Source organism: Chrysemys picta, chromosome 2, assembly GCF_011386835.1.
Source record: "Chrysemys picta bellii isolate R12L10 chromosome 2, ASM1138683v2, whole genome shotgun sequence".
In the NCBI taxonomy this organism is placed as follows: Eukaryota; Metazoa; Chordata; order Testudines; family Emydidae; genus Chrysemys; species Chrysemys picta.
This window is the reverse complement of record NC_088792.1, coordinates 257042758-257069130: the sequence shown is the minus strand read 5'-3', so window position 1 is coordinate 257069130 and position 26373 is coordinate 257042758. Positions and strand designations below refer to the sequence as shown.

At 41.7% G+C, this 26373-nt stretch overlaps 1 long non-coding RNA gene across 1 annotated transcript; it reads right to left on the bottom strand.

The window, feature by feature from the left end:
- Window positions 1-253: 253 nt before the first annotated feature.
- LOC135981786 (uncharacterized) lies at window positions 254-10457 on the bottom strand. The gene is made up of 5 exons (XR_010598948.1): window positions 10344-10457; window positions 6752-6790; window positions 5631-5689; window positions 4448-4541; window positions 254-4354 (listed from the first exon to the last, which is right to left on the bottom strand). It is a non-coding gene; the product is annotated as an uncharacterized LOC135981786 (long non-coding RNA).
- Window positions 10458-26373: the final 15916 nt, after the last annotated feature.

Here is a 26373-nt window from a genome sequence, read left to right as displayed (position 1 = left end):
TTAAAAGATTAACAGTAAGAGAAGAAGAAAACATCCATAACGCTGTCTCACTAAAATAGCTTTTCAGATCTGTGTGTTTTCCCCCCCAGCTCAGCTTCTATAGAACCCCAGAGTACTCTGGGAATATGCTTTCACCAGCATCCATTCTTCTTCCAGCTTCTGAATCCAAAGAACCCCCCAAGAAAGGAACATAAAAATTAATCTTTTTATTATTGTACTCCAATCATTAGGGCTACTGTGAAGCTTACTGTTAGCAATCTCTACTGTGAGCATTTCAAGCAAGAAATGTTCTCTGTCAGTAGGGAAATGTCCGTGTAGGCTGCTTCCCTTTGAACTAAGCCCCACCCTTGGAAAACTTCTCTTATACTGTTAGTGTATATGACTGTGACCCAAGAACCCCTTAATGCCAACTAGCAAGGTGATACAGGAATATCTTGATTCTGGTAGGTACATTCTGGTTCATCAAAGAAAGTCATGAAAGGTCTTAAATAAAAGCCCAGGGTCACATTGGTCATCAATATCATTGTGAAATGTATATACAAATACTATGTGAAGAGTTTATGTTTATATATGGAAAATATGGTTTTAAAGTCTGTAACAAGCCTGGGATAAAAAACAGGTTTTCCTTCAGACAGGGGATCAGAAATGTATCTCTCTTTGTCAGAATGTAAATTAAGCATTGTAAGCTAACACACTGGGCACCCATTTCTATGTGAACTCAGAAGTTAGCAAAGACATGTAAAGTCAATTGGGAAGTAGCACACAGGAAAAACAAATCATGGGTGGTTATCCTGGCTCTGTGCAAAAACAATAAACACTGAAATATATCTATGATGCAAAGAAGACACCCCATCATCCAACACATAAGAAGTAAATGGGCAGTGCATATACGTTGTTGAAAACAGGACCTCAGCCAACCTTGACTGAAAAGCTGCAGAAGACATTGGGTGAGATAGGAGGTTAAGCTGTTAAGTTTAGTCTCATGTTATGATTTTGTTTCACATGTTATCATTTGTTTCCAATATACTTCCTCACTATCACTTGACCCTTGAATCTTAGATCTAGTTCTAATGAAAATGAGAATAAGTTTATTATCAAAGTGCTGTGATATTCAGCAAAGTGCTAATCCTGAGTTGAATCATGCAAACTAGTGTGCATACTCTTCCTTTGCGGACAGCAAGCCTGGGATTTCTGTGAGTTTTCGGTGGACAAGGGGGCTGGACACTACAGGGGAACACTTCAAAGGGACTCAGGAACTGGAGTGTTAATCGTAAGGCAAAGTAAGGGCCGGCATTGCCCAGAGGACAGTATTTGTATGGCTAACAGGCTACTAGTGGTAGGGAGCTGACTCACACTAGCAGTGAGGATAACAAGGTGACTCACAGTCCTAGGTACCTCAAGAGCCAACACAATGACATCACTTGATCTGGTGTTCTTTCTATCCATTAATCCATCTGGGAGAGCTGCAGCTCTGGTTGACCCTTCCACCACTTCAGAGGTGTCAAATGCCCAGCCTGTAGGCCAGAGTCAGCTCACTTGATATATTCGTGGCCTGCACAACATTCAGTTTCTGCAAAATCTAAGTTTAATATTTTTACAGAGAATGTTTTTAATGCATATGCTTGTGAAGGAAACCTTCCAAGCATGAACCATGTGTAAATGATGCAGTGTTTCCTTCCTGAGCCTGCAGAGAGCCTAAAACAGTAATACAGAGTTAAAAACTCCTCTGTCCCCATTAGTTTCAACCAGATATTAACACTCATGGCTGATGGTACCTTAATGTAAGAATTAGCTTTTCAAACTGCCAATCAGCTTTTAGAAAATTGGTAATTTTTTCACTAACTGTCATAATTTTAAATAGTGCCAGTGTGTCCCCAGGAGATCTGACATTTTGCTGATACTTCCCCCTCCAAGGGAGGGGAGCATGACACAGAAAATGCAGCTCACATGGGCAAGACATAGATTGTCAAAAGATTCTTAATGCACAATACAATACACTGTTACATTGGCAGCTTCCTATCTGATTTAATTTCATTTACATCTGAAATTCTCCCAGTGCTTCCAATGCTTTTAGTCTTCGTTGTAATTGGATGCAGTTCTTAGGTTTTTTGATATAAGATGATGGAACAGATTTTCTTTAAGTCACTGCATTTATGCAAGCAAAACAAAATATTTTACATTCAGAAGATTTTATCCAAACATGCTGGATTCCCAGAAGACAGTTCAAGATTAAAATCCCAGTTAAATATGTGCCAAGGGCAAATTAAAGCTGGCTTTCAGTTCTCCTTGTAGTTAAGGATGTTTGGCATAAACATTAGTTATAATATAAAGTACTGTATATATCCTGAGGTTCTGGGAGGGAGTCAAGCTGAGCTGCATACTGCAGGCTCTGTCCCTTTATATACTACATTAGTGTCCACAATTGTTAAGCAAAATCCTGCTGATATGTATTATCTGATCTAGAAGAAGTCTCAAGATCCCCCTTTATTGGGTAGGCAGCTTGTATGGCCTTAACAAGGTAAATACCACACCATAAGAATAGAACATCACCTCAGTGAGAAACGTTACCAAAGCATAATGTTAAAGCCAGCAAACAATAGCACAAATGACAATAGCATATCATACTATAACTAGCTACTGACAGTGTAAGATGACTCAATAGCAATGTTTCTCAGGGCAACATATTTGTTCAAATGTTGCAACATTTTGTATTGGATTCTGGATTAAATAGATTAATCTGTTCGTGGTGCTTACCCTTCAATTTTGCTAGGTATTGAATTGTTGCTTCAGATTTCTTCCCCAGAATCATCAGTGGAAGCACGTGGAAAAGACTTTCAGCTCCCACCCTGGGAGATGAGAATTTTTCTTTGTTATATAAGAGTTCTTTTTTCTCTTGGCTTCAGGAATGCCTTTGACCTCAGCCTTTAAATCCACTAAGGGTACAATTATTGTGCATCCACCAAGCAGATTAAGGCTGAGCTTCCTAGCTATTATGATATCCCCCTTCACATGAGGATCTTTGTGCCAATGCCCTCTGACAGCCATTTTTCTAATCATTGTGATGCATTTTCTCCTTCAACAACCTCGCGTCCCCTCCAAATATTTGAATTTTATGGGTTCTAGTGTAACGTTTCTAGCAATCCAACATAATTATTTAATGCCTCATTACCCTGTGTGGATGCATTTTGGGTTTTAATACAGTGCTTTATCTTCAGGTGCTTTGAATTTTAAATCAGTATTACTTAGAAATAATTGTAGTAACATGGTACTCCTAGTTGTTCATATGTAAGGTCTAATTACACATTGCCCATCCACTCAGGATTCAGTACTTCTGTGTCTTTGAGCCTTTTAAGTGAATTTAGTGCTCATGAAAGATGCCAGGATGCCTGACAGTCCTGTGGATTGAACCCTTTCTCCATGAGACAGTGGCATGACAGGTTTTCCCACACTGAAACCAATATGTCTCAAAATATTATCTCTTGAGATGAATGGTTAATTCAGCCTCCATCTATATTCTCTCCTTTGTCTTTCTGCTAAGCCTGCAACCCAGTGGCATAATTAGAGCTGAATGAATACTGCAAAAAATATTTGTAAACATTTCTTTAATGAATTCACTTCAGCTGTATTCGTGTCAGGGATGGCTGATTCTGAGAAAATATTGTAGATTTTGAGAAGAGTGAATTTTGAATTTGTAATCATAGTTGCTCTAGAATTGCAATTCTAACTTACATTTCTTATCCAGTCAAGGAACAGACCCACACCATGTGACTTTTGTTTCCATTCAAAACAGCTTGAATTGTGGATATAAAATACCCCAAAACAATATACACATTGAAGTATTTGCTGGTAGGCCATAGGCTGAGATTTGTTCACATAAAACAATATTGAATAATGAAGAATTTTGCAGAAATCGTGAGCTATTTGTAGTCTGTTCTTTTCTCAATACCATGTGCCTGGGACCAGGATCAGAGCCATAAAAGTCCATGCCCTGTCATATGGCAGGTGTCACTATTCATCATCCCCTTTTTTCCAATACCAAGGGTATTCTGCTGGTTTCTTGGCTTCACACCTAGACTAACAGCCACCTCAAGTCTAAGCCCATTTTGCAGATGGGGAACTGAGGCCCAAAGAAGTAAAGTGCCTTGCCCAGAGTTATATAGAAAGTCTATTGCAGAGCAGGAACTTTGAACCCATGTCTCTGGCAAGCACCCCAACCACTGCACCATCCTTCCTCATCATTGTTCCTTCTTCCATCGGCAGTCAGAGCAGTCACAAATCTAAATCTTAAAGAGTGTTTGTCCTCCAAGCTTGGCAGATGCATTGGGTGGAACAGAGATCCTTGGACAGATCTAGCCTGAACAAATAGAAATGCAGAGAAGCACAAAGGGGAGTGACCCAGCCGCTGTTCCAATAACATGAAAGCACATTGAAAAGTAACTCCACTCACCTTTAAGATTCTGAGTGATTAGCCTACTTCACCATCCAGGCAGGGACTACACTGGTTCCTTACAGCAGTCAGCAAAGAGGTTTGCACAGACATGCTAAAATAAGATGGCTTTGGTCAGCTGACTTTCAGTCACAGCAATTTAACTTGAATGCAAGCTGAGAGTTAACTACTACAGCTGCACAAGCAGCAGAAAATTACATCCCATGTGGTGCAAACTCTGTTACTTTCAGCTGACTCACAATCCATATTGAAGGATGATTCATACCACGCCTCTTAAGAAATATTTCATCTGTATTTATATTATACACCAGGCAAGGTCATTAGGACACCCTCCATGAATTTGGAACTAAGGCCATGTAAAGACACACAGTAAGCATGTAAGTCCCCTTCCTACAAGTGAGTGCAGAGCATTCCTACATGCCCTAATGCACCTGCGTAAACCAGGTCATACGTTAGGTCAAAGTAATTACAATATGACTTTGTACTCTTTAAAACATCACAATGTTCCCTTGTACTTCCCCGCACTCTCCCATCAGTCTATATCCTGTATCTCTTATCTTAGACTATAAACCACTTTGGGCAGGGAATGTCTTTTTTGATCTGTGTTTGTACAAAATCCAGCCCAACAGGGTTATGGTCCATGACTAGGGCTCCTAGGTGCTACAATAATACAAGTAAATACTAACAACAACAATGCAGTGTCATAACATAGCAATGCAACATCATATCATGAAAATTTGGCCCTCTGTCACTAGCATGAGGATTGATTTACAATAGCATCCTAAAGCATACAAGATACCTGAGGGGAAGTCTTATCAGTCCTCATGTAGTAATGAGTAATAAAAACAACTCCTGCATTTATTGGAGGCCTTAAGATGCACAACATATGATAGATGGATGGTTGTGGTTTTCTTTTCAGGGATATTCCTTTACAAATAAAGGAGAAGTCATAAAAAGCATGCCTCGGGCTTGCACATAGAACATGGCAGAAGATGGGCTTCATTATTTCAAGTCAACAATTCTAGCAGTGCAACTCAAAAAACTATTTACTTTCTCCACAGGGATTCTCTTATTTGATAAAAATAGCTCCCCCCCACCGTTATTTTAACTAGTTGTTCTAGTCTGTTAATTTATTAGAAATCACAGCATCCTGTGTAAAAAAAAAAAAGGTCTTGCCACTTACACTGAGAAGCTTCAGGGGCAGGTTACTTGTTAGTACATCTTTTTCTATGAGCTTATCACCTTTTTAAAAAAACAAACACAAATAGCAATTTGAATCATTACAGTCGCTACAGTCCACTCTATCAGCCTTTAAGTCACATTGTCTATGCTTTGAACCAAAGTTAATGTTTTCACTTATTATTGTTTCTTGCTACAAATCTTCTGAAATCTTTTTAATGATTCCACTTGGCAGCTGTCCTCTTGACTTTTTTTTTTTATTTTGTGCACTTCAGAATTGAATAGGATAGGCTAATTTATAATGCTCAAAATAAGGAAATGAGTTTAAGGGATCTTCGAGTAGAACATTTGATTGACTTAAAAAGGGAAACAGAGACCTCTTTTCATCTACCCACACAGTCATTTGGTAATTCCAGATATTGTGTTTACTTATTGCATATTCAAGTCAAAAGCTGGACAATAATTTTCATTTCTATTTTTGTTTTTAATTTAGTTCCCATCTTTTGTTGGGCAGTGCATATAATTCTTAACCAAAATGCTCCAGATATAAATCAATTTCCTGTCACTGACTCATCACCATGTACTGGTTACTTAATCTTTCAGTACCTCACTTTATTCCTTCAGGACAGTGGTTTTCAACCTGTGGTTGACAGACCCCTGGCGGTCTGCAGACTATGTCTAATATTTCCAAAGGGGTCCACACCTCCATTTGAAATTTTTTAGGGGTCCGCAAATGAAAAAAAGGTTGAAAACCACTGCTCTAGAAAATGGTGCTATTGATACTTGTTTAATGCACACTAACAGCTTTTAGCTTTTGTCCCCCTCTAGTGACCAGTTCACTTAACATGTTTATGAGTCTGTTGCTGACATCTAGTTAAAGAACTTGTTCCTTTAGCTCATGCTTTCAGATCTAGAAGTCTCAGGTTCACTCCCTGCAAATGAACTGAGCAGGCATGTCATTACACAGATAGGACTATTATGAGGCTAATTTAAGTGCTTTGAGATCCTCTGATAAGGATTCTCTGATGAACTATAAAAGTAACAAAAAATATGGTATGTTATTACACTTAACTCCTTCAGCTATTTAAAATATTCTGCATCTAATTTTGGTAGTTACTCATTTACCTTTGGACCTTTGGATCAGACCCCACGCAGGAACAGAGTCTGAAAATACAAGGGCAGCATCACAACTAACACGTATGGCATCTCTAGTGTTTCATAGATTAGTATGGGAGTCAGGATGCTTAGGTTATATGCTGAACTCTAGAAGGATGTGAGTGTTACTACTTACAGTCAATAAAGACAATAACATAGGTTGAGGCAAAAAAGAAACATGGAAAATTTCAGCACAAACACTTCAAGTCTTGCAAAATTATAAGCAACTATACAGAGTCTTATAATGGAAATATTAGACAATTCCAGCTATATATGTGCCACTATCTGTTCTGCCTATATATATATATATACATATATATATATATATATATATATATATATATATATATATATGCATCCATTTAAAAAAAAATCTGCTAAACTCTCTAGTAGTTGAATTGTTTTAAAAATCTTTGCTTGCAGCACTAGAATTACTGCCAGTACTGAATGTATATAATCTGGTGAACTATTTGAAACAGTTACTGTCTTATTTTCTCTTTCATCAATTTATTTTGGTTTTTGGAGCTGGAAAAGCTCTTAAATTCCATGACTGTGGCTATAGGAGCTTCAGATGATGAGTGTAGCTTGTTAGTACTGAGATAACCCTCCTGCCTTTGTGTCCTCCATTATCAGGAAGAAAATTATATACCACGGGAACATTTCCGTCTGCGTGCAGTAACAGTGTACTGTTGTCATATCTTACGGCAGCCAGCATGGGATTTAAATACACACTTCTAAAGCAATAACATTTCCCAAGAATAGTATTAATGACCTTTCAAGCTGCTTCTGTACCTTTGTTTAGTGAAATTAGACCAACTTCAGGTTTGATGCGAGTATAACTTGTGCCAATTTTGTTGCAACTTTGACAGCTACTTCATCAAGTGTATGTTTTCCAACTGGATTCATGCTAAGTAAGGCATGTAAACTATTATATATAAACTATTTCAGTAAGTATACCATACACAATTCAGTCCTGCTGATACTACAGGATGGGTACAAAATTCACTTCCAGGAGAATAAAAATATACCCTGCATTGCTATTAATATGATGTTTGCAGTTAAGCAAATGCTACCATAATTGTGAAAGTCCAATGCAGGCCTCCATTTCTCTTTTGAAAGACACACATTCTTTGCCACATGATTGTCTAGAGGACAAATTCAGTTCTGCTGTGTGTAGATGCAACTGTATTTGGTCCTAAGGGCTTGTCTATACTTATGCGCTGGTTCGGCAGCAGGCAATCGAACTTCTGGGTTCGATTTATCGTGTCTTGTCTGGATGCGATAAATCAAACCCAGAAGTGCTCCCCGTCGACTCTGATAATCCTGCTCGGCGCGAGGAGTACGCGGAGTCGATGGGGGAGCCTGCCTGCCGCGTCTGGACCGCGGTAAATTTGAACTATGAGGTACGTCGACTTCAGCTATGTTATTCATGTAGCTGAAGTTGCGTACCTTACTTCAAATTGGGGGATTAGTGTAGACCAGGCCTAAGACTCTACTTGACAGGTCTCTGTTTAGGATTCTTGAACTTTTGTTCTTTAATTCTGCTTATCCTTACACTTTTATTTTTGTTAAGCTAGACATCAATCTATGTAAGTCTCACTGTATTATAAACTATTATGGGAAAAAGAAAATAGATTGAAGAAATGTAACAAAAGAAAATCAAATTTAACTGATATCAAGGAAAGAACAGATTAGTGTCAGATAAGTTAACATTTTCTGCATTATTAGAGAGATTCCATTTCATAATACGAACCGAAAAGATTTACTGCATATAATAGTTATCGTCTCAGTATTTTTAAAGGTGCATTATAGAAAGTAAATAAAAATTCTCTTTAACTACAAAGCTAGCATAGCTTCTGCTATGCATATTAACATACATATTTAAATTTTGGCATTTTACATATATTCTCCATATCTGACTAATAGGAAATGATTCATTCTACACATTACCCAAATAAATGCATACATAATTTTTTGCCATTCAAATTTACCTGGAGCCCATTCAGTTTTCACAAGGAAAAATCAGTGACGTGCCAGAAGCATATAGCAAAATCCATTTACAGGCTATTACTGAATGTCAAAATGTTTCAGAATAACATCTGACTCATTCAGAGTCATCATATTTCCAGTTACCGTAGGAGGAAGAGAATATTAATCTCTTGACAGTGGTGTACTTTTCCAGGGATCTTTCTAATCTTGTACAAATATACTTCAATAAAAAAGTTGCTGCTAACTTTATTATCAAAGGACAAAGGAATTAAAGATAAGGTCAATGGAAAAGATCCGCAAATCTAAAATGAAGAAAATATATAACATCATTCATCTAGATAATTGATTATATTATACACAGTTTAGTTATATAAATCTAATTTTAAAAGATTCTTTGCATAACATTTGGAACTAGTACTCCAGACTAGATGTTCAAAAGATATATTCTTTAGATAAAAGGGATGTCTGATATAAATAAAGGGAAGGACATTCAGTCCTGTTGATTGATTAGGCAATTCAAGGGGGGAAGTTATTCGTCTTCTATATTCCTGTTTTCATCAGTTTGACATCCCCCTTAGAGGGCACTCGAGTCATAGTGAAGTGCTACTTCAGAAGCTCTCTCTCATACTGGCCACAGCAATGTTCTACAATTTTGCTGGAAGTTTGAGACAACCACTAAGAGATCTATTTTTTCAGTAGTGTACTGAAGTATCTGTGCCGCTGCATAACTACATTAGTGTTAATGGTTGTTTCCAACACATGTGCCCCTTGAAACAAAAGAACACCACATTTTTGTTGGCAGGAGGATGGTTCCGAGGTGCCCTTCAGATGCCATTGCACTCCCATCCCTGGAGCACTTGCATTTTAATCATTAACACCATTATAATGACTACACATCAGGCTAGATTCTAACTTCAGAACCAGCCGGAGTGTCAGGTGGTGTGAGCCTGCACTGCCACAGGAACAGACCAGAGAACAGATTTTAATTCTGTCACAACTCCTCACCTGCTACAAAAAGGGAGTAAGTTACTTCACTCTTTTCATGGTGCAGCTTACTTCTCCCTGTGTACTGGCCAGCTGCTTTGCCTGGCAAATAGGAGGGCTCTTGCCCAGGGCTCTTACCACTTCCCACCCATTGCTCAGAGGGTGGGTACAAGATGGACAGCCCTTGCTCTACCCTATTAGAGCCAAAGTAGTAACCCGGGCAGAGGAGTATGGGGAACTTTACTCCATGCTTTTCCCCTTACACAACCTGGAAGGAGTGACTGTAACAATTGTGACAACGTTCCTCCTCTATCTTGGTGGGTCCTGCGCTTATTGGCAGATTTTCTTGCCTCAGAGATTCACTATGTGGGTTGGGGAACAGCCAGAGACCTTCCCCTCTGGGAGAACCCACAGTCCAGGTCAATTGGGAGGTTTGGGGGGAACCCAGGCCCGCCCTCTACTCCAGGTTCCAGCCCAGGGCCCTGTGGACTGCAGCTGTCTATAGTGCCTCCTGTAACAGCTGCATGACAGCTACAACTCCCTGGGCTACTTCCCCATGGCCTCCTCCAAACTCCTTCCTTATTCTCACCACAGGACCTTCCTCCTGGTGTCTGATAACACTTCTGCTCCTCAGTCCTCCAGCAACACTCCCACTCCTTGCACCTCTTGCTCCCAGCTCCTCACACTTGCACCACAAACTAAAGTGAGCTCCTTTTAAAACCCAGGTGTCCTGATTAGCCTGCCTTAATTGAGTGTAGCAGCTTCTTCTTAATTGGCTCCAGGTGTCCTAATTAGCCTGCCTGACTTAACTGGTTCTAGCAGGTTCCTGATTCCTCTAGTGCAGCCCCTGCTCTGGTCACTCAGGGAACAGAAAACTACTCATCCAGTGACCAGTATGTTTGCCCTCTACCAGACTCCTGTAACCCACTGGTCTGGGTCTGTCACACAATCTAACTGATAAATATTAAATACTGTTGTTTCCTCAGTTACACAGCAGCTTGAGCTACAGAGCATGAACCACCGTCCCCCTGTTATCCCTTTTGACCTGAGCAATTGGCCAAATGAGTAGTGTGGGTTGTTCTCGTTAGGAGGAGAAATTGATAATACAGTCAGGTATTTTCTCTGATGCAATCTTGTTTATTTATAAAGTTTATACATAATGTCCTGTTTCCCTGAACACTCTAGGAACCAAACAGCAGAACACTGTTCTTTTGTGCTCTGTTCCAAGCCTGCCTTTCCAGCCAGTGCTCTCCTCTCTCTCATCTCCAGTGATTCTTTAGTGCCTGGTTGGCTTTCCAGCTGCTTCACACACACCTCCCAGCCCAGCACCTGCTCATAGAATTCACATTTCTGAATGGCTTTGGATGTGCTTTTGTTTTGGCTGGAGACCTGGGCCTGTGTTTGGGTTGGAGGCTGCTGAACTGTTTCAGCCACCTGATTACAATGGCTTCTGTTATGTTTGTTCTGAATGAAAGCCAGTGGTTACACCTGACCTTTAACACTAAAGTTTAACCCAAATGATAACAATAGGGTCTAACCCATCTTATGACATCCCTGCTGCATCGTCATTGGGTTCAGGAATGACTTTAGCCCACTGCTTTTAGTATGTGCCCACGTAGACACCTTCAGTACAGATTTAAGAGGTTGGTATAAAGAGCAGTCTTTCCAGCAGACATGGCTTTCCTTTATAATCAAGTACAATGCACAGATTTTTACCTATTGCATTGATCAAGTAAAGGTGATATATGTGCATGCAACTCATCCCTGTTTATGTTTCAAGTGTCTTTGAGCTGTACTTACCTTCTCATATCACTAGACTGCCCTGTCATAGAGACAGGGGAAAGTGATAAAAAACAAATCAGCACACTCATTCTTGGTAGATGGCATTAGGGGGCTTTCCCTTCACCCCCTCCGCTGGTTCTTGTCACCCAGACAGAAAGCAGAAGACCAGAAGTCCAAAGGGCAGGCAATGCGATGTTTATTGGGGCTAATTCCAAACAAGCATTTCCATAGCTCTACATGCCATCAGAGTCTGTTTCCCAGTGTTCCATTCCCAGCTCTGATGCTGCAGAGCCTTGCCTGTGTTCCCCTTCTCTATTCCCACCTCCTCCTTCTTAGGAGGCCCAAATATACCTGCAATGCAGGCTCACAGTCCACCCCTTTTGTAACCCATGGGAGGGGTAAGGAGTGAGGTTGTGCTACGGTCAGGGACAGGCATTTCTTTGGTCTTTTAGTGTTATATACCTTCCTCCCATCCCTGTTTGCTTCAACCCCTATCTTAAGGCAAGGTCAAGCAACCAGTCTGGAGGGGCAATCTTAAAGTGTGCTCATATATTACACTCCCACCATGCTCTATAATACTTTAACTGCTCTTATCTGTTCCCATTGTACTAACAAACCCATCTGGCTAGGGAGAAGCAACATACACAGTGTCTTTGTCCTTTGTTCACACATATTAGTAAGATATAAGAGTATCAAAGGTCAAACCCAAAATTCTATCTCAGGCTGACAAACAGGCTTATATGTTAACAGATGGTTTGGTACTCTGAGACAATATTCCACAGAAACAGTAACCTAGGTAGAAATTTACAAAATAAATGGGAGACATTACGTTTCTAACATTGGTTAAATCGTGATGGGGATGAGGTGAGTAACGGGGTGTGGGGGTAATAATGTCCTATATAAAACAAAGCCCCTAGTAAATCAGGACATAGGGACATCTGGTCACCCTAGCTGCAAGGCCCCCAAAATTACTGTAGTTGTGCTGTTTCCAAAACATTTCTTCTTACTAATCTGTTCTTTTCCTTCTTCCCCTTAGTCTCCATCACTGCCACATCAGGATCTTTTGATCCAAAAGCAGAAGTTTGTATCTATTTTTTTTTATTTCTGTCCATTATCAATATTTTGCCTACCCTTCTGGTGTGAGAGCTAGGGATCCTATTATCTTTGAGGAACATGTGTATATACTCACTGCTTCTAGCCAGGTCTCTATTTCCCCTTCCGTTCTAGCCTGCTTTGCTCCACTCTGCATGATAATAGAATTATATCAATCCTTTCCCTCCATTTTAGCCGGATTTACAGCTGTGAGAGCTTGGAACAATCTACCTATGGAATAAGCCAAAAGAGATATGTGGATTCACAAGCCTAAGGGGGAGCATAATTAAAGTTACTTGCTACAGTGTCAAAGCAGGGGCAAGCACTTTAAGTGACAGGTCTACATGAAAGTACTACCCTCCCGCCCATCGCAGCTAAGTTCCACCCTATTAATCTGATTTGTTGTCAGTAAAAGTGGCAATTTTCCTAGCTGGCAGCTTGCCAGCAAAACACACCTGTGGAATTTGCCTTTTGAATCCGACCAAACTATTAAAGTGTGGGGTTGAAACAAACACACTTGTTTCCATGTGCAAACATTGAATATGCTTTTTTCCCCCGTAGTGGAGCAGAGCTGTCTAGCTCATAGACTAGGCAGTGAGGCAGGAACTCCTGAGTTCCAGTTGTAGCTTTGCTGGAAGCACTCTATGGTTTTGGACAAATCACAATCTCTCTGAGAGCTGTATTGTCCCAGAAGAGTACAGCTCTCTCAATGGATTATGAATAGAGTGGTGATCCCTGATGTAGTTTGGTCCAACCTACTGAGGACATTAAAAATGAAAACCATCAGTGCCTTGAATTAGCAAAGGAAGCCAATTGAGCCTATGATGGGTGCAGAACACTGATGTGACATCCAGGGCCAGATTAACACATAAGCAAACCAAGCATGGCCCCAGGGCCCAAATTCATTGGGGGCAGCCCCAGACTGCGTGATGCTGCAACCCTGCGCACCAGTCACAACTCCACTCACTCAAATTAGGCCCAGCCACCCTTCCATGAAGATAGACCAAATTTGAGTGGTACTGGCATCATAATGGAGAACCTGAGTGGGCAGTGGGCAGCCAACATTGCTATTTCTTGCCACCGCCATGAGACCAGCTCCTGCACCAGGGCTCCCTGTTCCCAGCAACCCTTGTCCGTTCTGCTCTGTCCCCAGGACTCGCTCAGCAACAGCATTGATGCCTGCTACAAGTGGCGGAGCTGCAGTGAGTGTCCACATGAGGAAGTGCCAGCTGGAGGAAGAGAAGCAGGGATCCCTTGGGGGGTGGTCATCTGGGGGCTAATAGGGCAGTCTCCATGTAGCAGGAATTAGTAACTGACAGACCTGGATAGGAGAGGGTTAACTAAGCAACATCGGTGCAGCTGGGCTGGCCAGGACAGCATCACAGGTGCCGACTTTTCCCTTTCCCTGGGGGTGCTCAACCCCTGCTTCGCCCGAAGCTCCACCTCCACCTCTCCCTTCCACCAAGGACCATCTTTGCTCTGCCTCTTCCTGCCCCCGCTCCACCCGCTCCCCAAGGCCCCCTCCCTCCTGCTGCTCTCCACTCTCCCCCAAGTCCCTCCTCGAGCCACCAAACAGCTGTTTGGTGGCAGTGGCGCCCCCTATCAGCTGTGTGGTGGCACCTCCACCCCATCAGCTGTTGGGCAGCAGCTGTGCCCCTCTCCCCCAATGAGCTGAGGAGAAGGGGCGGGGAACAGCTGTGGCCAGTGGGTGCTGAGCACTCACTATTTTATTTCCATGGGTGCTCCAGCCCCACAACATCTACGGAGTCGGCACCTATGGACAGCATTAATATTTATGCATCCATATCATGGGAGCATCTAGTTCAGCTTGCAAGTAGAAAGGCCCAGAGGTGTATATTCACATTGGACCGACGTCCATTCATGCTGGCTAGTGTAAGAAAGATGGGTTATAAAACTGGTTAAATAATGTAATTAACTAATTGCCTCTATGAGGTTTCTCACTGCCCTTTGGATATGTGTTCCTTAGCTAAAGTACAAACTGAAGAATTATAAATTTATAAATTTTATTTGCCAAAATTGCTTTTACAGCAAACAAGAAACTGCAGAAAAGAAAAATAAAGGGCTAGATGATAGTGTTCACAGTATCAAAAGTTGAATTCATCATGGGATATTATAATTTTCTAGAGATAAAAAATAAGTTCAATTAAGTCACTGTCTTATTACAATGTTGTCACAAAAGGAAACTTTTATTTTAGTTCTATACTAGTCTGGGCAGGTAATTTTGGTATCAGCATGGAATATAGATCCTTCCAATCAAGTTTATATGCTAATGGCCATATGGAACTGCTTTCTTCAGCTCAACCAAACAATTCTAAAGTAGAATTGAGGAATTTAGGCAAGTTACTTACTTATAAGAGAATGTCAGCTCATTTCACAATTACCTTCCCCAGGTGATCCTCGGAGCCAAGCTTTGCCACTTACACATGCATTACTACCACACACTAAACCCAGAACAAAATACCCAGGTAAGAATTTTGAAGCTATTTTAATTTCCTTGGAATTTCATTAGTGCTGTATTCAGAGTAACAGCCGTGTTAGTCTGTATCCGCAAAAAGAAGAACAGGAGTACTTGTGGCACCTTAGAGACTAACAAATTTATTAGAGCATAAGCTTTCGTGGACTACAGCCCACTTCTTCGGATGCATCCGAAGAAGTGGGCTGTAGTCCACGAAAGCTTATGCTCTAATAAATTTGTTAGTCTCTAAGGTGCCACAAGTACTCCTGTTCTTCTTTTTATTAGTGCTGTAGGCTCCTATGCCACATCAAGCAAAGGTTCAAACAGTGTTAAAATCTTTAGCATGCCCACCAATTCAAAGCTTCTTCCTTTTTTTGTCTAGGAAGCTGAAAATTATCTTGACCACAAAATCTGCATGATTTTAGGCTGAACTATTTGAAATGCCCAGGGTTTCTCACAGAAATGTTTGCTGTTGGGAAGCACAGTTTCCTTTTACAAACAGTGCTAGACTTAGTTAGTTTCATGAGTTTCTCAGACATCAAAGCTTTCAATTACTGAGGGCTTGTCTACACTTACAGTGCTGCACCCGTGCAGCTGCTTCACTGTAGCACTTAGTGAAGACGCTACCGATGCTAACAGGAGAACTTCTCCTGTCAGCGTAGGTACTCCATCTCCCTGAGAGGCAGTAGCTATGTCAATGGGAGAAGCCCTTCTGTTGACATAGCGCTGTCTAGGCTGGGAGTTTGAGCTGTATAACTGCTTCGCTCAGGGGTGTCGATTTTCCACACCCCTGAGGCCTGGTCTACACTGGGTGGGGGGGATCGATCTAAGTTATGCATGAATAAGTTACGTGAATAACATAGCTGAAGTCGACGTCCTTAGATCTGTTTACCGTGGTGTCTATTTACCTGCGCCTCTCGCCCTGGTGGAGTACCAGAGTCGACAGGAGAGCACTCGGTGGTCTAGACTAGATGCGATAAATCAACCGCCTCTGGATCGATCACTGCCCGTCAATCCAGCTGGTAATGTAGACAAACCCTGAGTGATGTAGTTAAACTGGTGTAAGTTTGTAGTGTAGGCCAAGCTGTAGTGATTTAGCATAATTGCTAGAAAACTAAGACTAACTTGTTAGTTAAACACAGTTTTACATTATACAGTTTAGTCATTCAGAGGGTTTTAACTAAGGTACATACTTTCTGAGAAACATTTAGCTTAATATACTAAGTTTTCACTTGCATACACAATAAACGTACAGAAGTTATTTTGGCACTACCAATTGGACCTGGGAAGAAGGCAGGTTCTCCAGCCCATCTTCGCAGTTGCAATGACTATAAGAATGAGATAGAGAGTTCATTCGGATGGTTCATTCAAGGTGCTCTGATACCTGTATTCTTATTCTCTTTTGGGATTTTACTCAGTCTCTCTAGACAGGAATTTAAAAGACAAAGTTAATAACATTCTTGTCAGTGACAAGAGTTAGTTGTTACCAAGCAGAAGGTGCGCTCACTGGCCCGGAGATGATGATCCTGCTTACAGTCTATCGCATACAGATGTTTTGGCTTAATGGAGCAACACGTTGAGCAACACGGGATGTTTCATACAGTTTCTGCTGGGCTGCATAGTCAGGCTCCTCTTCTTGGCAAAACTGAAGTAGGCCAATCAGAAGGTGACCCATGCTTCTGGTTAAGATTTTAAATTGCTCACAGATACAGCAATTTAATATGGAACCACATCTCTTCTGGAGTCCAAAAGCCTTGACTACTATGGCAGTCTTGATTTGCATCCCAACCCACTCCAGAAGCATCTGTTACTATTATGGCAGAGAGCACTGATGTTTTCTTAAAGATGGTTTAGAACACTCCAAATGTATTTACCAGACTTAGGTACCAGTCCTGCAATGAGTTCTAGGTGGGAAGAGCCCTGCACCAGTGCAGAGCACCTTTGAAATCTGTGGGGCTCTGTACTGTCAGTGGGGTCCACTCATGTGGAGCTCATTACAGGACAGGGCCCTTCTTATCTGAAACAGAGAAACTTTCTGTTATGTACTAACACAGTTTGGTTTAACTTGATTTTTTTTATTAATGGTTCATTTTAAAAGGGAACGCATTCTATTTCTGTATATTATTTGGTTTGGTGGATGGAACAGGTCAGTTCCAGCTTTTACTAACAGGTCAGTTATTTCAAAGGTATTTCTTTAAATTTGTTGAAGCACGGGCTCTCTCGGTCAAGAAAGAACAGAACTAATTTAATATTGCATTAATTTCAATAGTGACATTTACTGCAGCACTGGAAAAGCATGGAAACAAATCCCATAGAGAAAAATGCTGCTGCTAAATGAACCCTTAAAATACTCAAGAAGCAAAGAACGACCTTATTCAATACATTTCTTCAGCTGATCGTACAGATTTCTTTGGGTGTGTACTTGTACTTACTACCTCTTTCAGCAAGTTCAGAAAGAGCTACATAAAAACTCATATAGATTTGACCAACCCTGACACTGGCAGATAAATAATCTGGGACAAATTGTCATGATCTATGGCACAGGAAAGCACCGACACCTGAAGTTAAAGTGGAGCACCCACAGGGACACTACTCGAAGAAGACGAGAGTTATTAAGAGGTTTAAATGAATCTCATATGTAACCCTTCTGCCAGTTGGAGTGAACAGCAAGAAGAGCCAGGTTAAATATCTAGGGGGGTTCCTTTTCAACAATATAACCAAACCCGGCTCGAGCCCCCACCCAGTAACCTGGGAAAATTTCACTCTACCCTCTGGGCACCTCTAAGAGGCAATTCTTCCCCTCTCACAAGCACAGAGTCTGAGGTAGAAAGAGTTTCTTTAATAAAAGTAACCTAGCATTAATCTGTAAAAACAGCACAAGAGGTATTCATAAACATAAAAGCATGAGCAAGACACCTTCCCCAGAGTACAGTTGGCAGTGTCTTTTGCTTCAGGTTTTTGAGTCCAACACCAAAGTTCTTGTAGTGTTCCTCTCCCCCCCCCTTTATACCCCACTTACAGTTGTTGTTTCTGGTCAGAGCAGACCCAGAGTTCAGAGGTACATCTGTGTGAATTCCCACAATAATTACAGGTTTCAGAGTAGCAGCCGTGTTAGTCTGTATCCGCAAAAAGAACAGGAGTACTTGTGGCACCTTAGAGACTAACAAATTTATTTGAGCATAAGGTAACCATATTTCAGTATCCCTTCATTCAGTATTAAGGTGATTGGTAACCCAACACCAGCCAAAGTTGATCACTTTGACACCACTCTATCTGCTGAATTTGTAAGCAGAGCAAGAGCAAACTTTATTTACATAGACACAGCCAAAGTCTCTTCTCCTCCCAGCTAGCTGTCAGGGAAGCATTCATTCAGACCCTGCTTACCCATATATTACAGTTGATTTCAGAGTTTGTAGACCAGGATAATAGCAGTGATGTTAAATCTGCCAGTTTCTCTGGACCACTCCAAATATGGGGTCCTCAGTCCATTGTTCAAAGCTCTTCTTTGTTAGAAATCACAGTCCAGAGATAGCAGGAAAGAGGCAAAGAAGTGATGTCACACTCTCCAATTTATACCCCCGCATTGCCTGGAAAATTACTGTCTCAGAAATGGAGTCGGGGATCATATGTTCTAAGTGCCTTGCTGAGTCATCCATTGTCTACATGCTCACTGAGGCATCCTCCAGAGGGGTTCACTGAAGAGTTGATTCTCCTTAATGGGCCATCAACATATGGCTGACTAGCCTTGATGCAAATCTGTCTTTGCAGATGTTATCCAGGAACACAACATATCTCAGATGCAACCATATAGAAAATATTCATACTTTCATATACAATTATGATACATAGATTTAAACAGAATATTCATACTTAGCTGCTCATAACTTTTCCAATGATACCTTACAAGACAAACTTCGTACAAGATTTATTGCAATTGTGTAAAAGTGGTAGCAACAATGATATAAGTGGTCAGCTTTCTTTCTATACAGCGTCGTACCAACTGAGTCAGCTTTCCAATCTTTCTAATGGCAGCCTATCACAGACAACATGTTTATTTCAGTAAGTCCAGACATATTTCTCATTTGTCAGTCTGAAGTGAAGAAAAGATTGGATTATATATTTACTGTCCTTGCCAAAGGATGACTCTCGGTAACATCTAAATGGAATGGTGACTTTTTTTTCCAGAGCAAAATGAAATATTGAATGCTTAAGGCTGTCAGTCTTAACTGAGAAGATTCTGGCTCCCTAAGCATAGTGAACTTCTCTTTGTTAGGTTTCAGAGTAGCAGCCGTGTTAGTCTGTATCCGCAAAAAGAAGAACAGGAGTACTTGTGGCACCTTAGAGACTAACAAATTTGTTAGTCTCTAAGGTGCCACAAGTACTCCTGTTCTTCTCTTTGTTAGTACTTATGACTTTTCAAACCCGTGGACCACAATATTTCGTAGTTTAAAGACTACTAGATTAAATGTGCAGAGTTGTATGCTTGGGACATCTGAATCTTTCTCCTCTAGGTCACCAATCTTAATGTGGCCTAGGTGATTAGTCATTAATCACTTAGGCCACATTAAGACTGGTGACCTAGAGGGGAAAGATTCAGATACCATTAACAAGCTCTGGAGCTATCCAGTCTCCTAATATCTTTGTTAACAAATCCTCTTTAATGAACAAATTGAAAAACAAAAACAAGGAGTTTGTTCAAACTTACCTTTTATCTCTGTAGGGGTAGAATTCTATTTAACATGGGCTTGAAAATGCCTGAGGGTGAGAGAACTCTGCATAATTCAGTCTATCATCTTTATTGCAGACAGTAAGAAATAAAAAATAGAAGGAACACATTCATAGTTTTCATCCTTGCAATATCTATGCATAGCAGTATGTGGCAACAGATGCATCTTGTTATATAATAGAGATAAAGTAAGAACAGGTTTCCTACTGATTTTTTTTCAATGAAAGAGTACTGCTGATAATGTGGAGCTTTGAAACAGTTGGTTATTCAAGTCACGACTCAGCGGTGACTGTGCATCTGCACAGAGTCATATATATCTATAGCAGCTGACTCATTTCCAGTTTTATACTGGTAAATCTTCGTCACATATCAGATTATTGGTACTCAGAAAAAAAAGATAGTGGCTAAATCTGGGGTGCCCTTGCAGTAGTACTTATTTGTCAGGTAGAGACCAATGATGCATATGATTCTTGTATGTGCTTAAAATTACCTGTTTTGAAACACCTTCCTTTAGTACTGGAGGAGTGAGGAGGTGAAGGTTATAAAAGGTTCTATACTACCCTGGAAAGCTTTAGAGATTGCATTTCCAAGTGGAGAGTTTTTAAAGTCTTAACATGCTTTAAGTTTTCAAAGTTCTGTACAAATATCAAACAATGTTTCGCTCAGTGGCCCCATCTACATTCAGCCAGGGACTGTAAAAACTGAGCTTGATCAAACTTCCAACTAAAGTAATTTCTCAAACAGCCAGCATGACACTGTTTAAGAGGCATTCTATCCTAGGCTCTCTTATGGACAAGTATCTATTTAGTGTGGAATTCATAGCTTGGCTCTATCTCCACTGTAATTGGCTAGGATCACCTAGGTGACTTTGTGCCTGGCTACCTTAATCTGTATTGTCAAGTATTTTTCATTCAGCATCCATGAGCAGATGAAAACACTGCTAATTTTCACCCACATCCTCCTCTGCTGATATTAAGCGTTCAAGGGACAGGGCAGAGGTATCCTGATAGTAGGACATCAAGTGGACTTTCCAAAGTCATTAAAAAGGTGGTTCTGTTTCCAATGCCCAGGAAGATTCATGCAGTTTGAGTTAACTTTGCTGCTTGTTCAGAGAGTCATGTTTGGTGAAATATGGGACAATCAGTTGCAGCCAGCTGCCTTGTTTCCTCTTGACCCTGGCAATGGTGGATACAAATCAGTGCTTTTAAGAAGACCTATAATGGACCTTCTGTCCTTCTCCTTAATCAGGTATTGCAGATGAGGCTGGGAATCCATGAACAGAACATGTCATCTTTGAAAATAGTAAAAATACCTTTCAGTTATTTAAAAGTATGTCCAATTATCTCCAAGTATGATGCATTTCTCAAACCAACACGAAAGCTGAAATTAAGGCTGGCAAAGCTTAGCTCTCTGATTTGTTCCGTAGACGGAACCATAGATGTGAAGGAATAAGTGACAGAATATGCTATAGCTTTTGGTCACCGGTACCCACTAGTTGATGGAGCAAAACTGTCTGCAATTAATCTAGTAAGTTTAATGCCAACGTTCTTGCATAACTGTACTAATTTAAACAGCAATTCATTTTATCCCTCTAATGGCTGCAGCAGTTCCTAATATAGGAACATTTAAATTGCAGGCTTTCTAAAAAAAAGTATTAGGAAGCAATAAGCAGAGGAAAACTAATGTCCCTAAAATTTACTTATTCAGAATTGGACATGTAATCAGAAAGCAGTCAAACCATTAGAGGAAAATACTACTTGTGCTCTGACTGTGGAATGCCCACAATAAAAACTTTCTATACAGCTTAAGAAACAGCTAGTGAGCATGCCTAGTATCTGCCACGCTCTATTTCTGGATGTTTCTGGGCCCTTTCAGCTGAGTTGTTATGTCCTGGACTTTGTATGTGTGTGCAGACGGAGTATTCTAACTAAAATCCACGTCTCCTTCCCACTGCTTCTCTCCCTTTCTTTGGGAGGGAGTAACATAAAGCATGTGGGTATAGTGCCCCCTATCCACCCGGTTACCTCCTTTGGTGTCAATCTCCTATGGGTGTTGATGGACAGACCTGGGTTCTTCTGGATCCCCTCTCCCACTCAGTAGGGTATAACTTCTTTATTTTCTTTCCATATGAATCTATGTGGTGGTGTCTCCACTCCCTTTGCTCTCCTGGCAGGGTCACAGGGCAGCTTGGGAGGAAAATTCTAACCACCGGGTAACCCCCATTTACTTGCCAGAAAGTTGGAGACTCCTAAAAAATAACAAACACATACAATATATTGTAACACAGTAATTATATTAAACAGGAGATAAATATAACATAACAGGGTAAAACACTATTCTGTAGGTCACTGGTGCCCATGCTGATAATACTTATGAATTCCCCCAGTCAAGTGACCTGAGATAGCAAATGTAACTATTAGTGTCCTGTTGGTATGCGTACTTTGTAGGGGCCTTGATAACCTTTGACCATGATATCTTCTGTGCAGCAGTTATCAACTGAGTTCAGTAGCCCAAAAGACTCACAAGAAGATAGTAAACAGGTTTAATAGGCAGCAGGTAATAAAATTCGCAAACCCTTACCCCCTGGCTGGAGGACACAGTGCAGGGAGTAAGGGGTCCCCCAAGCAATTTCCTTCACTAACTAAAAGATGGTGCACTCACAACTCCGTGAATGATCCTTGGGTTCAGAGATGACTCTGAACTCCTCAGCCACTGCAGAGTGACTGCAGTGATCACAGTTGGCAGGTGCCCTCTTCACGCAGGAGTCAGGCTGCTGCTGGTCCCAGGATTTCCCCTCACCACAAATGGTTCAGGGCTCAAGGTGCAGGTTACAAAACTATACTACAAATCCAAACTTTAATCTCCCACACACTCAGAGCAGGCAGCAGCCCTGGGCTAGCAGCCAGAGCAGAGCTGGCCATGGGATGACTGATCTCACCTATGGAGCTGGAAGGCTAACTCCGCCTGTCACATCAGTGTTCTGCACCCATCATTGGCTCAATTGGCTTCCTTTGCTAATTCAAGGCACTGATGGTTTTCATTTTTAATGTCCAAGTCACCTTGAAGAGGGAAAGGTGTTCCGTTAAATTTTATTTACTATGTTTTCAATCAGTTGCCATCTTGAATTTGCAAAACTCCACATTGGGAATACTCCTTCACAGAGTGTTTGGCGCCTTTTTCCCAAAGAGCAGGAAAGATAGGATCATGTGACAGCCTAAGTCTGCCCAGCAACAGCAGACTGCTTAAGGGTGGCACATCAATCACACTGGGCTGTCCATCAGAGTGGCAGTCAGTCTCCCACACTTGCAGCTTGCTGCTAGTTGGCTCTTAGCCAAACCAGGATTCGAGGTAAATCATCGTAATCCATCTAGTTCCCATTAAGGATGTACTTTCACGCACCTGTAATAACAGCACACAGGGAAATAGCACACATACTACACGCAGGACATCATGATCAAGAATAGAAGAAAGAAGACCAAGAAGAAGGCCACTTACCTGAGTGATTGCCTTGTGTCTTCTGTGTTCCTGATCCTGTTCCCGTGTCCTGTTCCTCATCCTCATCGGCGTCTGTGTCCCCTGTGTCTATGAGAAATGGTACTGTAATTACCCTTACTCGTCTCCTCAGTTTGCCCTAGTGTCCATAAGGGGGTTTGGGGTTCCGGGTTTCATACCCATAAAATCTGTTAACAACCAAAGCCATTAGTTATTATTGTATATGTTTGCAACCTTAGTTTAATTGGGGTCCTTGGCATCTAACACCGTCGAATAGATGAGGATATGGGGGTAGAGCTTGCAGATAGCCCATCTTCTGACAAATGGTTTTAGTTTTAATCTGTCTCAGGCTAATGAAGGGGCCTTACTTCCAGGTCCCCAGAGGCCGGTTCCCAGGGAAATGCAGGTCTGGGACTCACAAGCTCCTCACACAGCCAGTCTGACCCTTTCCAATGGTTCCAGACTGCTCCAAAATGGCTTCTCCCACACCAGGGGGCCCAGGAGAGGACATCTCAGTTTCCATTGGTCAGGCTAGCTTTTCTTCCCAGGCTTTTCCTTGTCAATCATTTGACTCTGCCTACTCCTCCGAGCAGGCATGCCTGCTATCCTCCCACAAGCTAACAGGGGTCCCTGTCATTCTAATAGTGGCTCTCCTTTCTCCCTCCAGGTTGCAGAACAGACTCTGAGTCTGCCCCTGACTCCCCTTCCCTACCTGGGGCAGTGTGCCCCTCCCTGAGTTACTAGCACACAGATCTCCAGGGACCTAGGTAAACTCCTTGGGGGTTACATAGGTTACACAAGGCCAAGTGGAAAAACAAAACTTAGATTTTTCTTTTTGTTTTGCTCAATTTCTAGCCCAGTCCTGTGGCCCTGAGGAAAAAAAATGTGAAGTCACTCTTCTTTCCCGTTTGAAGGAAATGACTAGAACAGTTTTGTACGTGTTCTCTAAGTGCTGGTGTTCTTTTCTCCTTGTTTAGCAGGAGAAGAATAAAGGAAGGTGAAAAATATTAAATGTTGATATTTTCAGGGTACTATTTTTATTTAACTATCAGCACATGGTCTCAGATTCATTGGTTGTGCCACTGTCTACAAATATTGAAATAGTCATTGGCAGTGATGGGCAGGGGACAGAGACTCTGTAGTCCAGTGATTAGGGCACCCAGCAGAGAGGTGGGAGACCCAGGGTCCAATCTCTTTGCTTCAATCACTCTTTCATTATTTATCTACAGTGGAACATCTTCAAGAGACTGAGGGAGCCCCATGTGAGAATACCCCTTAGCTCAGTGTTTAGAGCACTCTCCTGAGAGATGTGGGAGACCCCTAATCAAATTCCATCTCCCCTTCAGATGGAGCACAGACGTAAACTGGGTGTCTCCCACATACCAGGTGAGTACTGTAATCACTGGGCTAAAAGTTATAAGGTGGGCACTGGCACAACCACTGGTTCGACTGGCTGGATTTTGAATAGGATCTGATGTCATAGATTCAGAGACTTCATGGGTGGCGGGTATCATAGGCTGGGGCCCCGCCCCACGCCACCCCCAAGAGTGCCTGTGAGTTCCTGCTCTTTCGTGGCCCAGGCTAGGGCTGGGCTGGGGCTGGATGGCCTGCCACCGGGACTTGGGGAGGGATTTGGTGATTGCCTGGCACTCCAGTTGGGGCCTCTGCAGCAGCGCCACCTACCCTGTACTCTGGGGCTGGGATCGGGGGCAATGCGGCCACAGCGCCCACCTTGTGCTCTGAGGCTGGGGTTGGGCGTGCTGCAGCAGTGCTACCCAACCAGCGCTCTGGGGCTGGGGTTGGTGGTGCTGCGGCCATGCCACCTGACCTGAGCTCCAGGGCTGGGGTTGGGGAGGGGGCTAAGGATGGGGACGATGGCCTGGGGCAGGGGGTCCAATGGCTGTGGTGGGGCTCTGCCACTCTGGGCTCCTGGGGAGGAATGGGGCCTTGGGCAAAAGGGGAGGATAAAAAAAAACTTCCACAACTGCCACTTTACCTGCCACCCATAACAGAAATTAAGGCCAGATGAGACCATCATGATCATCTAGTTTGACCTTCTGCACGTTGCAGGCCACAGAACCTCACCCACCCTCTCCTGTAATAAACCCTAACCTCTGGCTGAGGTATGAAAGTCCTCAAATCATGATTTAAAGACTTCAAGTTATAGAGAATCCACCATTTACAGCCGCAGAGCATGTCTACCAGATTAGGTCTGCCTGCGATTTAGGTGCCCAAGTCTACCAACCCAGTATGGCAAAGCACCACACTCTCCTTCAAACCACTGAACAAGCATGTCTTTAGGTCTTTTTTTTTGCTTAAATGACAAATAACTTTCCAGTGTAATGTAATAATGAGGCTACTTGTATAATTTAATATAATTTAAGAACTTTGAAATGATATGGTCCTGACTTTATTTCATGGGAGAAAAAAGAAAAGGTTAATTACCCTCTGTATTAAAAAGGTTGAGTTGATGCTAAATTCCACTTAAATTAAATTCAGGAGAATACAGTTTATTCAAACAGAATCTCCCCTTTATATGCATTAATCCCTTTCCATTTCAAATTGGTAGCTATTCCTGTGCCTCTTAGAATAAAGAGACATGATGGGTGAGGTAATATCTTTTATGAGACCAACTTCTGTTGGTGAGAGAGACAAGCTTTCAAGCTTACACAGAGCTCTTCTTCAGGTCTAGGAAACTTACTCAGAGTGTCATAGCTAAATACAAGATGGACCAGATTGTGTAGCATAAGTAAGTTAAATATTTCAAGGAACCATTCAAGGTGAAGTGGCGCATTAACACCACTCCAATCACAGGAAAAAGGGGGAGGAATCAGCTGGGGGTGGGGTGTTAGTAGGTTATAGATTGTTATAATAAACCATAAATCCAGTATCTCTATTCAGTCCATGATGTTTAGTGTCTAGCAAAGTTATGAATTTGAGCTCCCAGGCTTATCCTTTGATTGTTGTTTTGGATTTCTTACATGATTTCCAGGTAACTTTCCTGGTTTTTTTTCCAATGTGTGGGAGCACATGATGATTTCTTGTTTGAGA